This window comes from Castor canadensis, chromosome 13, assembly GCF_047511655.1.
Source record: "Castor canadensis chromosome 13, mCasCan1.hap1v2, whole genome shotgun sequence".
Classification (NCBI taxonomy): Eukaryota; Metazoa; Chordata; class Mammalia; order Rodentia; family Castoridae; genus Castor; species Castor canadensis.
The window spans coordinates 32,857,234-32,870,864 of NC_133398.1; the positions used below are offsets into that span (position 1 = coordinate 32,857,234).

At 40.7% G+C, this 13,631-nt stretch overlaps 1 protein-coding gene and 1 long non-coding RNA gene across 6 annotated transcripts in view; one reads left to right on the forward strand and one right to left on the reverse strand.

The window, feature by feature from the left end:
• LOC141415397 (uncharacterized) overlaps positions 1 to 10,131 on the reverse strand; it is a 36,735-nt gene extending 26,604 nt beyond the window's left edge. For both annotated transcript variants that reach the window (XR_012440364.1, XR_012440365.1), the window contains exon 1: positions 9,913 to 10,131. This is a non-coding gene — a long non-coding RNA (uncharacterized lncRNA). The remainder of the gene's footprint in view (positions 1 to 9,912) is intronic.
• Positions 10,132 to 10,271: 140 nt separating this feature from the next.
• Positions 10,272 to 13,631, forward strand: part of Tex10 (testis expressed 10) — a 51,035-nt gene continuing 47,675 nt past the window's right edge. For all 4 annotated transcript variants that reach the window (XR_012440367.1, XR_012440366.1, XM_074051380.1 and 1 more), the window contains exon 1: positions 10,272 to 10,446. The gene's annotated coding sequence lies outside the window, so the exon portion shown is untranslated. The remainder of the gene's footprint in view (positions 10,447 to 13,631) is intronic.

The window sequence follows — 13,631 nt, forward strand, 5'->3', positions numbered from 1 at the left end:
GAGGGAGGGGGCAGAGTGGGTGGTAAGGGAGGGGGTAGGGGCAGGGGGGGAGAAATGACCCAAGCCTTGTATGCACATATGAATAATAAAATAAAATAAAATAAAAACAACAAGAACAACAAAAAAAACATACAGATATACTCATTTCAATTAGGGATATAAAACTTAAAGACCAGGATGAAAACTAGGATTCTAAAACTGAAGCTGAATTGACTTTATTCTTTTTATACCTAAAGAAATAATGTGTCAGTCAGAGGAATTGATTGGTCTTTGAACAAAAGAAAAGGGAAGCTCTTGAGCATAATTTTGACTGTTATCATTCAACATTGCTCAGAGGAAGAGGCTGACTTGGAAAACTTGAGCAATAACTTGCTCAGTGGCAAAAGTTGCCCAGTTTTGAAAATGGGTGCATGAGGGTCTCTTTGGAAATCATTTGGGCTATTTAACTTTTCCCCTCTGATCCATTCCCACATCCACTACTCATCCTTGAGGATGTAGTTTTTGTTTCTTCACACAAAGATGTGAACAGAAGGAGAGAATATACTCTGCACTATTCCCTATTGAGCTTGGTTGGTATGGACTTACACTAAGCCTACCTGTACTAACCTTGAATCCTTTGGGGTTGGGAGTGAGTGAGAATAAAACCTGCAGGCACTTTAGTAAAGTTATCAAGGTAATGACACAAATTGTTAGCATCTTTCCCCAAAGGTCTCTGAGTAATCGAGCACGTTTGCTTTAGAACATCAACAGTGTAGTTACTGCTCATCTCAAGCATCCATTAAGGTATTGTAAAATAATATTTATAGAGAGCTTTGCTCTCCTAGAAAAGAACGAAAGATTGCCATTTGTTAGTTTATAGCATCAAATCAGTAAGATAAATATGAATTGACCTTGACCTAGGAACACAAATAATTCAGTCCTGCTCCCATAAAATATCTTCCTATTTTGAAGATGGAGTGACCTGTAGTGTTTGAAAAAAGAAAATTGTATCTCTGAAATGCTCTTTAAAAATTGATGGAGATAAAACTTGTGAAATATTAAAACTCTTGAAAAGTGTTTTTTTTTTAAAGACCCACAAAGAAATCCAAATAAGACCTGTACCTGAGTTAATGGCATTATATCAACTTCAATTTTCTAGTTTTGTACTATGGTTATATAAGATAGTATCATTAGAAAACCTGGGTAAAGGGTACAGGAAACCCTAATTTTTTTTTTTGCAAATTTGGTGAGTCAAGCTATTTCAAAGCAAAATATTTTTAAAAAATACTTGTTGTGAAGATATTTTATTTTATATTTTGGCAATCATCATTTTAATCATCTCCTTATGATCTTTTCTTCTAGTCCTTCTGGTGCTGGACAGTGCCATCTTTTGATGTGGAAACCGTAGAAAGGAAACCAAGCTATTTATCACAAACAAGCCCAGGAAGCTTCTTTTTTGGGGATTTCTTTCTTGGAAGCAGAGGGAGCCAGTGCTGATCAAAGAGGTGATGAGGCTATTCACTCATCCAAGGAAGGGGCTTGCTTTTTACTGATTTGTCGGGGTGGGCTAATCTGGTACCTTTCAACTGGTCATGGGTATGGTTTTTCTTCATATGCAAAAAATTGTGACCTTGTACTTGGTAGGCTAACAAGCGGTCAATAGTGCAGGAACTGTTGAGTTACTCTTACAGCAGGTGTCATCCTCTTACATAAATGTCCTGGTCTTATGATAGGATTGAAGGACTTTCAGTGCTTGAGTTGCTGAAAGAAAAGCACAAGGATGTAGTAGAAGAACACAAACCAGCTCCAATGGACAATGGGCCAAGTTAACCCTGTGTTATAGGATTATTTAAATGATCAACATGTCAACTCCATTCGTGGAGGAGATTTTGACCCAAGGGTCAAGACAGCAGAGGAGAGAGACACAATAAAAAAGACAGAGATGTCAAATTTTTTATCCCAGTTTACTCTGGTGTCAGATATCTGCAGGCTCAAGTGAAGATTCCGAGTTTTCTGCAAAAGTGACCTTCAAGTCACTGCAAAATAACCTAGGCAACAGTTATCCTCATAACCCACACCTCACAGGTGTTATCTACAGTGAAGTTAGTGGGAAGTTAATAATGTATTGACCAAATGTGTGACTTCCAAAATTGGTGACTTTTAAGTCAAGTAAGTGCTAATGAAGCTAGAGGGTGTATTTAGACTGTTTATCTCCACAACAGTTCCATATCTCCATAACAAACAGGTGAAGGGCCCAGAGTTTATTTGTCTTCTGTTTTCTTGCTGTGGTCTCTAACTTTCATTTCCAGGTAGCCAACAATTTTCTAATCCGGTATTTTTCACATACTTTTCCATATTTACGTGATTGCATACAAATAAACACGTGTATTGATGTTTATGTTTTTCATTTATCCCATAAAAATGTGATTAGGTTATATATACTTTCCTGCAGATTGTTTTTCTTACTTGAAAATGTATTGTGAAAATCTTTTCAAGTTGACTGATGTAGATGGAACTCTGCCTTGTTAATGCCTCTGTAATAGTCAATGTGAGACAATTGATTCAACCATTCCCTTACTGATATTCATATTCTTCACAATATTTTGCTACTCAGATACTGCTGTAACAAATATCTTATAAATGTACACTTTGGCCAGGTACTGGTGGCTTACACCTGTAATCCTAGCTACTAAGGAGGCAGAGATCAGACAAATCAAGGTTTGAAGCCAGCCTGGGAAAATAGTTCACAAGACCATAGTCTCAGAAAACTACAACACAGAACAGGGCTGGTGGAATGGCTCACGTGATAGAATGCCTACCTAGTAAGTATGAGGCCCTGAGTTCAAACCCCAGTACTATCAAATATATATGCTTTGGACTGATATTTTTATATCTATGGGAGATAGAATTACTAGACTTTTGAAAGAATATAGTTTTTTAAAAACTGAAAGATTTTCCCAGATCTCTTTTCAAAATGTCACCACTATTTCACATTTTCAACAATGAAGCAGGTCATGCTAGTCCTTGCATCCCTACCAGCAGAATCCATGATCAGTCGATTCAACAAGTGACAAATTATATCCTGCTATTATATTATGTTTCCCTGAAAATCAGTGAGATTGAGCAACCTCGTAATGTTTATTGATCATTTGGATTTTTTTGTGAATTGCTGTTCACTTTTTCCTCTTTAATTGCTTTTTACCAGTTTTTGGATAATTTGAAGTGTTCTTTACATATTGCTTATATTAATCACTTCCTTTCATAGGTGTCATATTGCAAATATTTCCTCCAAGCTATTTTGTTTGTTTTTTGTCTATGTTTATGGTTTGTTTGTTTTTGTTTTTTTAGGACAGGGTCTCTCTATGTTGCCCAGGCAGGCCTCAAACTCACGATCTTCCTACATTTGCCTTCTGAGGGCTGGGATTACGTAACCATGCCTAGCTATGTTCATAGTATCTTTTGCTATGCCACTTTTTCTAATGTTGTGAAATATACCTATATTTTTCTTTGATGTCTTCTAAGCTTCCTGTCTTTTGAAAGAAAGTCTCTCCAAACCCTAAGTTACATAGGTATTGTGTAATCCTTTCTGTCGCATTTGTTATTTTATGTGGTGGTTTAAATTTTTATAAAGTTGATGTACTTATTAAACTACTGCCTCTGAATTTCAAAGCTAACTTTCTGTGTTCTGTTTTGTGATGTTGTGTCTGGGACTCCAAAAACCACATTTCTGCTCTGCCAACTGGATGCCTACTGCCCCACTCCCCACCCCCAGCTCGAGAGGGACACTGGAAGAAGGAAGAAGGGACAAACTTGCTCTTTTCTGTTTGTCCCTTGCTCCTGTCAACACCACTGAAGTGATGGGTCATTAGGGATAATCAGTCAGTGGTAGCTGGTTCTTAAGCAGCACACAGTGCCTCGTTGCAGTTTTTCCAGCTCTGGCAGAAGCAGCCTCATTGTACCATCTCAGGGACACCAGCCAGTTGGCAGTCAATCTGTCCTTGCCTCTAAAAGTCTCATGTCCAGCTCAATGGGCCCCATGTCCAGTGTTTCACATTTTACCACTCCTTCCCTTCATTCCTATTGCTCTATGGAAGTAGCTGCTTTCAGCATTTATTCCCTGTGATAACTTCCTTTTTATTTATTGAGTACCTATCTGATGACTCTTCCCCACATTTCCTCCCAGCTGAGGTCTTGTTATGTAGTTAAGGATGGTCTCAAACCTAGCCATCCTCCTGCCTTAGTCTCTCAAGTAGTTGGCACTACAGTGCACCACCACACCCAACTAGTGATTCATTATATTACATCTTCTTTGTTAAAATAACTGGTGCTGTTTCTGTTTCCTGCCTGGTCCTTGAGTGTTGTTCAATTTGTCAATTTTTTCCTTTAGAATTTCTGCATGTTCTGCTGTTTTTTGGTGTTCTTGATGTTGTTATTGTTATTTTTGGTTAGACTTGGGTTTGAACTCAGGACTTCATGATTGGAAAGCAGGCACTCTACCATTTGAGCCACACCCCCAGTCAATTTTGCTCTGGTATTTTGGAGATGGGATCTCTCAAACTATTTGCTCTGGCTGGCCTTCAACCATGATTCTCCCCATCTCAGTCTCCCAAGTAGCTTAGATTATAGACATGAGCCACCAGTGCCTGGCTTGTTTTATTTTTTTGAGACAGAGTTTCACTATATTGCCCGTACTGGCCTCAACAGCCTCCTGAAATGCTGGGATTATAAGCATGTACCACAATGCTCAGCTCTGCGAGATGCTTTTGATGATAAGAAGAATTTTCCTATCTTTGAATGGCTAATTAAATTGTCCTAACATCATTTATTACCTACTCCATGTTTTCCCTTCAGATTTTGTTTAAAATATTTTTGATACATAGAACTTTAAAATATGTGTATAGTCAAACATATCAATTTTCTTATGCTTTGAAAACTCCCTTCACCTGGAGGTCAAATAGTATGTGCATGTTTTCTGTGCTTAAGAACTATAACGTATGGTCTCATTTAGGTCAGTGGTTTCTAAACTTTGAAATTGGGATCAATTGTAAGAATATATTTTGCTTTGTCGATGTGTATATATGTGCATGTTTATACAAAATTGAAACAAAAATTTTATAAAACAGTATTTGTGGCTGAGAGTTTAATTACCTACAGATGATCCCATGAATTTCTCAGCAACTTTACAGTTGGGTACCACTTAAGTTCTGCCTAAAGAGATGCAGACTGCTACCTGAAACTTCAAAGAAGACTCCTCAAATGGAGAAGTCATTCTTTTCTCCTTCCTTTTTGTGTTGACTGAAATGTAGGCATGATGGCTGGAGCTAGAACAGCCATCTTGAATCATGACGTGATATTAGAAATAGAACAAAACAGAAGTAGCATAAGCATTGAAGAACTTCCTGGGAGCAGAACTCTCTGATACCTAGATTGTCCACATCTTGACTTTAATTTGAGAAATTAAATAGTTATGCTTTATTGTTGCTTTTAGTCAAAATTCATCCTCACAAATACATTTTTGGCACAGTTTACACCATTTTATGCTTCCACTATCAATACAGGAGAATGCTGTTTCTCTCTAGCCTCACCAATAGGAATGTTGCCAAACTTTTCAATTTTCATAATCTTAGAAGTGAGGAAAAATCTTACTTTTAATTTGCATTTCTCTTGTAATGAGTCAGGTTGAACTCATTATGTGTAAGGGTCATTTACATGTCTTTTTTTTTAAGGTATAAATGTTTTTGTTGAATTTTTTTGTTCCTAGGAGTTTCTTGTATGCTAGGAAAATTAATTCCTTGTCTGTGATATGAATTGCAATTAATTTTTCCAAGTTTGTCATTTGTCTTTACTCTTTTTGGTAATGTAGAAAAAAATTTAAAGTTTTGGGGAAAGACCATAATTAAAAATTTTAAATATCCTCCTCCCACCTCCCTCATTTAGATTTGGGTACTAGTAGAAGCCCAAAGTCATACAGTAATTCACTCATCCTGTTCTCTGGGAGTTTTATGAATTTGCTTATTATATATATTTGTTTGTTTATAAATATATATATATATTTGATGATATGTGAAGTATGAATCCAACTTATCTTTTTTCCAAATGCCTCCCTCCTATTTGTGTAAACCATTTATCTTTATACCACTGATGCTGCCTTTGTAATGTGCTATGTTCTGTATTTATTTAGGTTCAATTCTGAACTTAGTATTTTGTTCCATTGGTTTGCCTATTCATATGTCGAAACCACATTTAAATTATTGAGGTTTTTATACTATGTTCCATAACTAATACTACTGGCCTTCCCTCATTCTTTTCCTCCCCAAAGGTTTTTTTTGGCTATTCTTTCTTGTTTAATTTTTTATATACAATTTTCATTTCACATAGGTCTAGAAAAAATGTTTTTATTGGGAGTTCATTAAATTTAACAACTAACTTAAGGAGAATTGGTACATTTAGGATGTGAATATTCTAATCCAGTCCAAGGAATTTTATCTGCTTTGATTGCTATTGTAAAGGAGGCATTCTTTTCCATCCTATCTTCTAACTGATTGTTGTTTTTATATGTGAAGACTATTGATTTCCGAATGTTGAATTTATACCCCATTGTCCTTTCTGGATTCTATTATTGTTTATAGTAAATTTTCAGCTGATATCTTTTCTGATTTGCTGTCATATGTGCTGAGGGAGATAGTTTTACTTTCTCAATTTCAATCTTTATGTTTTAGACTGATTTTGTGGTGTAATGGTGGTTGTACTTCTGTCTTGGCCAGTGTTCCTCCTTCCTGTCTTTTTTCCAAGACAGTATCTGCAGCCTTTCTACTCATACCCAATACCTTTTCAATAAATTCTTTTTTACTTAAAGTCAAAACTGGTTTCCTATCTAAGAAGCCTAAGTAAAATTCATTTTTCACAAATAGACATCCAATGATATACCACAAATGATACAAGTATACCAAATAATTTTCATACTATATATCATATCAATCAATTCCTGGAGAATATGCTTTGAATTTTTGTCCCTGGTTGTAGTATCAAATTTGAACTAACCCTTTTCAGTTTTCTCCAAAGAAGACTCTTAACATTTTGTGATAGCAGTAGCTCTAAAATATAAAAGCCAGCTTAATACTTTTTATGCTTTTATGGTTTGTCTTGATACTATGAAAAATTTATTAGGATGGCAGAGTTTGAATTTTTTTTTTAAACCAGTGGTAACTTATTTCCAAAGCAAATGTTAACAGGGAACCCAGGACAGAAAACATTTTAAAGAGAAGCTGCAAAGGTCAGAGAGATTATGTAGAAGTTATTCAACCTAGAATTTTTTGATGCTTCTGAGCATAGACAAAAAGGGAAAAGTTGTTCCGATGAATTGGAGAGGTCTCGATGGCTGTATGTGTTGAATTGTGTCCCCCCAAAAGTGCTCCATGCTGTCATCTCTAAGCAGACAATCCTTGCAATTGTTGAGCTCATCACTTACATTTGGGAAAAGCCCGTCTGTATGTACACACTTTCATGTGTTTATTAAACTAGAGACAGTAAATTGACAACCTGTTAATAAATACTTGGGCACATACAGTCTTAAAAGTTGGCGGGGGGGGGGGGGATATACTTTTCATCACTATGACAAAATCCCTAAGTAAATCAACTTAAAGGTGGAAAGATTTATTCTGGCTCATGGTTTCAGAGGCTTGAGTCCATGATTGGCTGGATGTCCTGTGGTGAGGCAGAGCATCATGGTAGTGAGGGTGTTGTGGAATACACCTATTTACCTTGTGGTGTCTGAGAAGCAGAGAGATAGAGAGAGGAAGGGGCTGGGGATAAGATATACTCTTCGAAGGTATGCTCCTCCCCTGTGACCTACTTCCTCCAACTAGGCTCCACTTCCTAATAAACCATTAAGTATGAGCTCATCAATAGATTAACGCGTTAATGAAGTTGTTACCATTGTGTTTTATCACCTTCAACTGCAATCCCAGCTGAGGACCAAGTCTTCAACATATGAATCTTTTGGCAGTATACTTCCTATCCAAACTATACCACCAATATTTAAAGATCATATTTCTTGCCAGGCGCCAGTGGCTCTCACCTATAATCTTAGCTACTCAGGAGGCAGAGATCAGGAGGATCATGGTCCAAAGCCAGCCTGGGCAAATAGTTTGAGAAATCATATCTTGAAAAGATCCTTAACAAAGAAGGGCTGGTGAAGTGGCTCAAGTTGTAGGCCCTGAGTTCATTCAAGCCCTAGTACTACAAAAAAAAAAAAAAAAAAAAAAATCTGGATTTCTGGTTTTTCTTCAAAATGAAAATATTTTTGCATTCCTTCATGGTAAAAGTTGGCTGTTGCTGAAGAATGGCTGCTTCTTTTACCCACATCATGAGTATTTCTATCAGCCAAGAAGCCACCATTCGTGCTTACCCAGCTGAGTCTACAACCTCTACAGCGATGTGGGGCAACAATAAGAGCTACTGTTGCTGAGCCCAACTACATAGCAGGTGCTTCCTAAACATTTATTCAAGGGCCTACTTTATGCCAAGCACTGTTCTAGGTACTTGCAATATTCAGAGAACAGAACATATCATGTCCCACATGGAACTTACATTCAAGTAGTAGGTGGAGGACAGATAAATAATAAATGATACAAGTAAGTAAATCATGTAGTGTGCTAGAAGTTCTAAGAAAAAGAATTTTAAAAAGTATAGTAGGGAAGGGGAATTGGCAGTCCTAGGACAAGATAGGTTCTGATTTCAACTGAGGTGGTCAGGATGGAATGCCTAGGAAGATATTTGAGCAGGCTTAAGGCCACATGGATTTATGGGGTAGGGAAAGGGAAAAACATGTTTGTTTCAGGCAGATGGGAAAGCTAACGCAAAGGTCTAAAGGCAGGTAAGTGCATGTCTCGTGTGTGTTTAAGGAAGGCAAACAAAGGAGTTTGGCTGAAGCAGAGTGAAAAGGGGAGAGTGGAGGAGGAGTGTTCAGAGGTTGAGGGCTGTGTCAGAATATGGTAGATCTTTAGGCCATCACAAGGACTTTTACTGCTGATGAAATGGGAATTCACTAATGGGTTTTAAGCAGAAGAGAGACCTGATCTGACTTAGATTTTCAAATAATCACATAGTGGCTCTTTTAATGCTAGACCATAGGGGAAGGAGAGGCAATGATGGAAGCAGAGAGACTTGTTCCAAGGCTTTTTGCACTGATCAGGTGGTGTGGGCCATGAAGGTAGCCAGGGAGGTGGTGATACATGGTAGAAGTCAGGATGTGCTTGAAGGTAGAAATCCTGATGGATTAGATGTGACGTGTGAAAGAAGCCAGGTTTGGCCTGACAAACTGGCAGGATGGAGTTACTATTTGACATGAAGCTGTGGGAAGACACTTCAGGGGGATTGAGTTGGATTTTGGACCATGCTGTCCACTTGGACATCTGAAGCAAAAGTTGAACAAGCTGTTAGATAAGATTCTCAAGTTCAGAGGATACATCTAGCTGGCAATAAACATTCTATATTTGGATCCAGTCTCAGTTTTAAACACCATATAATGCAGGTGACCCCCAAATGCTTATTTATGGTGGGATCCAAGGCAGATTGTGGTAGTATGGTTGTGTTGCTAGCAAAATGTGGGGTGGTCTTTTGAGTGAGGACTCTATCCATGATCAAAGAGTAGGCATGGTCTTAGTTCTAGCGCTTGGGTCTCCCAGATTCCAACATCATTGAGTACACTGAGGCTCAATATAAGATACAAAGCATTACTAAGTCTTATGTCTGGTAAGCAATAGAGACAAATTTGAATCAAGGTCAACACTGGGGCTTCTCCTCTCCTTTCAGGACATTTTTACTCTCTCTCTTAACTTCTCTGAACCCAATTAATTTGAGTAACAGGAAACTGTATGCTAAAAAATACTAGATTAGGAGAAAGCCTATAGTGAGACTACTAGGTGCATTTACCTCAAGTTCTTTTCCGGTCCACCTTAGCCCAGGTTAAAGTCCCCTGAACTTCTGTCCTTGCTGCCCCAACTTTTCCCTTTCTCAACTGATTTCAACTTGTACTCTTCTCTGGATGCGGCTCCAGGTCTGCATAACCGTGGTCCACGGGAGAATTGGAACGTTCACAACCCGCTGTCACCTGGACTCAGCGCCAGGCTTTGTCCTCAGGTCCTGCGCTCTGCCCCCGCCCCTCCCCGGCGCGCGGGGGGCTTCCGGCACGGCCCCCTCCTCTTGAGGGCGTGGCCTGCCGCTCCTGAGCCCGCCTCTCTGCTGCGCGCGGCTTCGGGCTTCGGTCACGTGAGCTCAGCGCGGCGGGGGAGGGGCCCTGGTTTCCGGGCGGCGGAAGAAGACGCGGCCGCGTGAGGACGAGGCGATTTGAAAATACGCTCCGGGAGCGGGAGGCTGAGGCCGGCCGTACACGTTGTCGACCGTTGGGCTTCTGCTCGTACGCTCTTGCTGCCCGCCTCCCTGTCTCGCTGCGGGCTGGGTCCCTAGGTGAGCGGCCGCCGCCCCTCGAGCTGGGCCCTCGCGGGCGTGGGACGTCGCCCCCCGGCTCTGCGCGCGGCCCAGCCGGGGGGCGGGCTGTGGCAGGAGGGCCGATGGGAGTCCCGGGGTCCCCGCGGCGGCGCCCCGCGGACCGGGTTGGTGCGGGGCAGCGCGGGGGCGGGGCGCCGCGGGCTTGTGCAGCGTCTCGGTGGCTGGGCTGGTTCGCGCGGTTTCGGGTCCGCTCCGGAGAGTTTTAGGCCAGTGCGTGTGCCTCGGGCCCCATGTCCCCGGCCGTCGATTCCGACCCACGTCCACGAGAGCAGCAGGACTGGTAGTTTCCGACACTCTCGAGTTTTCTTTTCTTGGGTGCAAGACCCAAGACGCAAGTGGGGCGGGCATCCCCCTAATCGCCGCTCCCTCTCTCGGGCCAGGAGAGTTAGGCACTCCGTACCGGACCGGGCGGAACCGGACACACAGCTATTTGGAGTCCGGTGCCTCTGGCCCCTAGATGAGCCGGAGAGGAAATTCTCAAAGGCCAAGGGCGGTGTGCTGGTTTTTTTTGGGGAAAAGAAGCTGGAATTGAGGAAAGGCAATGAGGTGGCTGGCAGGCAAACTCGTTGGAATTAGGTTCAGTTGAAATCTTAATATGCTAGGAATAGCAGTGAGACCTGCAGATGAAGATGTGAAATTCGGCTTCAGAACCATTGGGGTTCACTACAGAAGAGGACCAACGGTGGGAGGCTTCGGTTCCTGAGGCTGAAGTTGCTGCTTTCTGTCCAAAAGGACTCCTGTAAAAGTGCCTGAGACCTGTTGGATTGGCTGTGCTAGGAAAATCTTTTAAGTGGAAATAATAGCCATTGCTAAAAAAACTTCAAAAGTTCTTAGCATAAAAATGTTCTTTATGTTGTGTAAGTGTAATCTTTCCAGATTTAAAAGTTAGTGAAGGGCAATTAGCTCTCATTTTCCTAATGAAGGGGAAACTTCAGAACGAACTGGACTGGTACAAAAGGTTGGGTAACATGGCAGCTGGACAGTAAGTAGACTGTACGTTGGAGACCCACCACGTAGGTAGGTGAACGCCGAAGAGCCCAGAGGATTGGGAGTGAGGGGGGGGCGTGTTAACAGGGTTAGTTTTTCTCAATGTTCTGTTCCATTTTCTTTCATCTTTGCAAACAGGTAGTGCTAAAACTGTAGGGAGAGCTTTCAAAGTGCTTGCTTAATCAGTGAAAACCATTTTTTTATTAAAAGAGGTTGGATGGGTATGAAGGTCTTTTTTTTTTTTTTTTAAGCCTTTTTTTCTTATACCCCTCACCCCCACCCACCCCTTTTGGACTAGGATAAGTAGAGCTGTAGGTGGAATGAAAATTTGGAATTGGGATAAATGAAATAAGACTAGCCATTTTACCACATGGTCTTTCAGTCCTCACTTTAATTCCACTATGTGTAACAGGCCAGTTTTGCAGAGCTCAGTCCTAATGAATTCTTCACCTCCTTGATAAAGGGCTGAGCTAAAAACCTTTCTGACTCACACCCTTAACATGGCTTTGTAAGGTTTGAATGCTGATGTGCGCATTGCAGCTAATCTGCTTGATAGGGACACTTCCACGTTTGTGCTTTTAGCACATATAACAAAACTGTGTGAAGCAGAGTTTTGAGTTACAAGTATACATTCATTTACTCATTTAACCTGTCTCAAAAGGACTGTATGAAGTACGTATTATTCTTTCTTTCTGTCCCTCCCTTGTAGACAGAAACTGAGGCACAAGTGGTAAGTACAGCTGGAAAGTGGCAGAGTTTGGATAAGAATCAGTCTGGCTCTAGAATTAGCTTTTTTTTTTTTTTCTTTTTTTTGTAATGAATTTTGTTATGTTGTGCAGGCTGGCCTAACTCCTGGGTTCAGTCCATCCTTCTGCATCAGCATCCTATATAGCTGGGACATATCCCAGATACATGTTTAGAAATAGCTATTTGCTGGTTGCGGCCAGTGGACACTACAGGGCTGAAGAGTGGCTCAAGTGGTATAGAGTGCCCTCCTAGCAAGCATGAGGCTCTGAGTTCAAATCCTAGTACCCCCCCACGCAAAAAAGTAGGCACTACAGACAAAGTAGGAATACCAGTGGGGAAGCTGTTGAATAGTCTAGGTTACAAATGAAGGACTTGCTTAGAAACTGGTAGAAGGTACACACATCAAAGATTTTGTAAATAGTAAGATTTGGATGTGGGATGGTTATGCCTGAGTTATTTATTGTACTAGTAGACTAGCTAATCTTTGTTCCTTGTCCCTTTGTTACTCCCCCCTCGCCCCCCTGCATTACTGGGGGTTGAACTGAAGGCCATATGCTTGCTAGGCAGGTGCTCTACCATTTGAGCTGCTCTGCCAGCCCTTTTTTGCATTGGTTATTTTGAAATAGGGTCTTGCTTTATGCATGGGCAGATCTGGATGACAAGTATACCCTACCATGCCCAGTTGTTGGTTGAGGTGGGATCTTGGCCAAGTGATCCTCCTGATGTCTTCATTCTCAGTGGCTAGGATTACAGGTGTGAGCCACTTTGCCTGGTCTCATTATATTTCTTTTTATATATATTTTTTGTATCTAGTCTAAACTTTGCCTGATGTTCACAATGCTAGTGTCTTCACTTCTGTCCATACCAGGCTTTTCCCTTGTTTATGAACTTTACCTGTTTTCCTTGCTCATGAAATGCTGGGTACTCTCTTTGCTGCATATTGAATCTTGCCTGTTTTCTAGCTTAGTTTCATGAAACTTTTCCTAATTATTATCAGCTGCATTAAATAATAACATTCATTTTCAAACTTTGTTTTGCAAAAAATTCCTGGGAGGCCTCCCTAGAGCCAAGAACTTCCCAGCAGATACAAGATACATCTCTAGCAAGGCTGTGTTACTTTCCTACACACAAAGAAACCATTCCAGATGGTTTTCTTTCTTTCTTTCTTTCTTTTTTTTTTTGGGTGGGGGGAATGAGGTTTGAACTTAGGGCATCATTCTTACTAGGCAGGCGCTCCACTACTAGCCACTCTGCCAGCCCTTCTTTGTGTTGGGTATTTTCAGGATAGGGTCTTACAAACTATTTCCCTGGGCTAGCTTGGAACTGTGATCCTCTTGATCTCTGCCTCCTGAGTAGCTAGGATTACAGGTGTGAGCCAATGATGCCCCATTAGAAAGTTTTCATTTAGC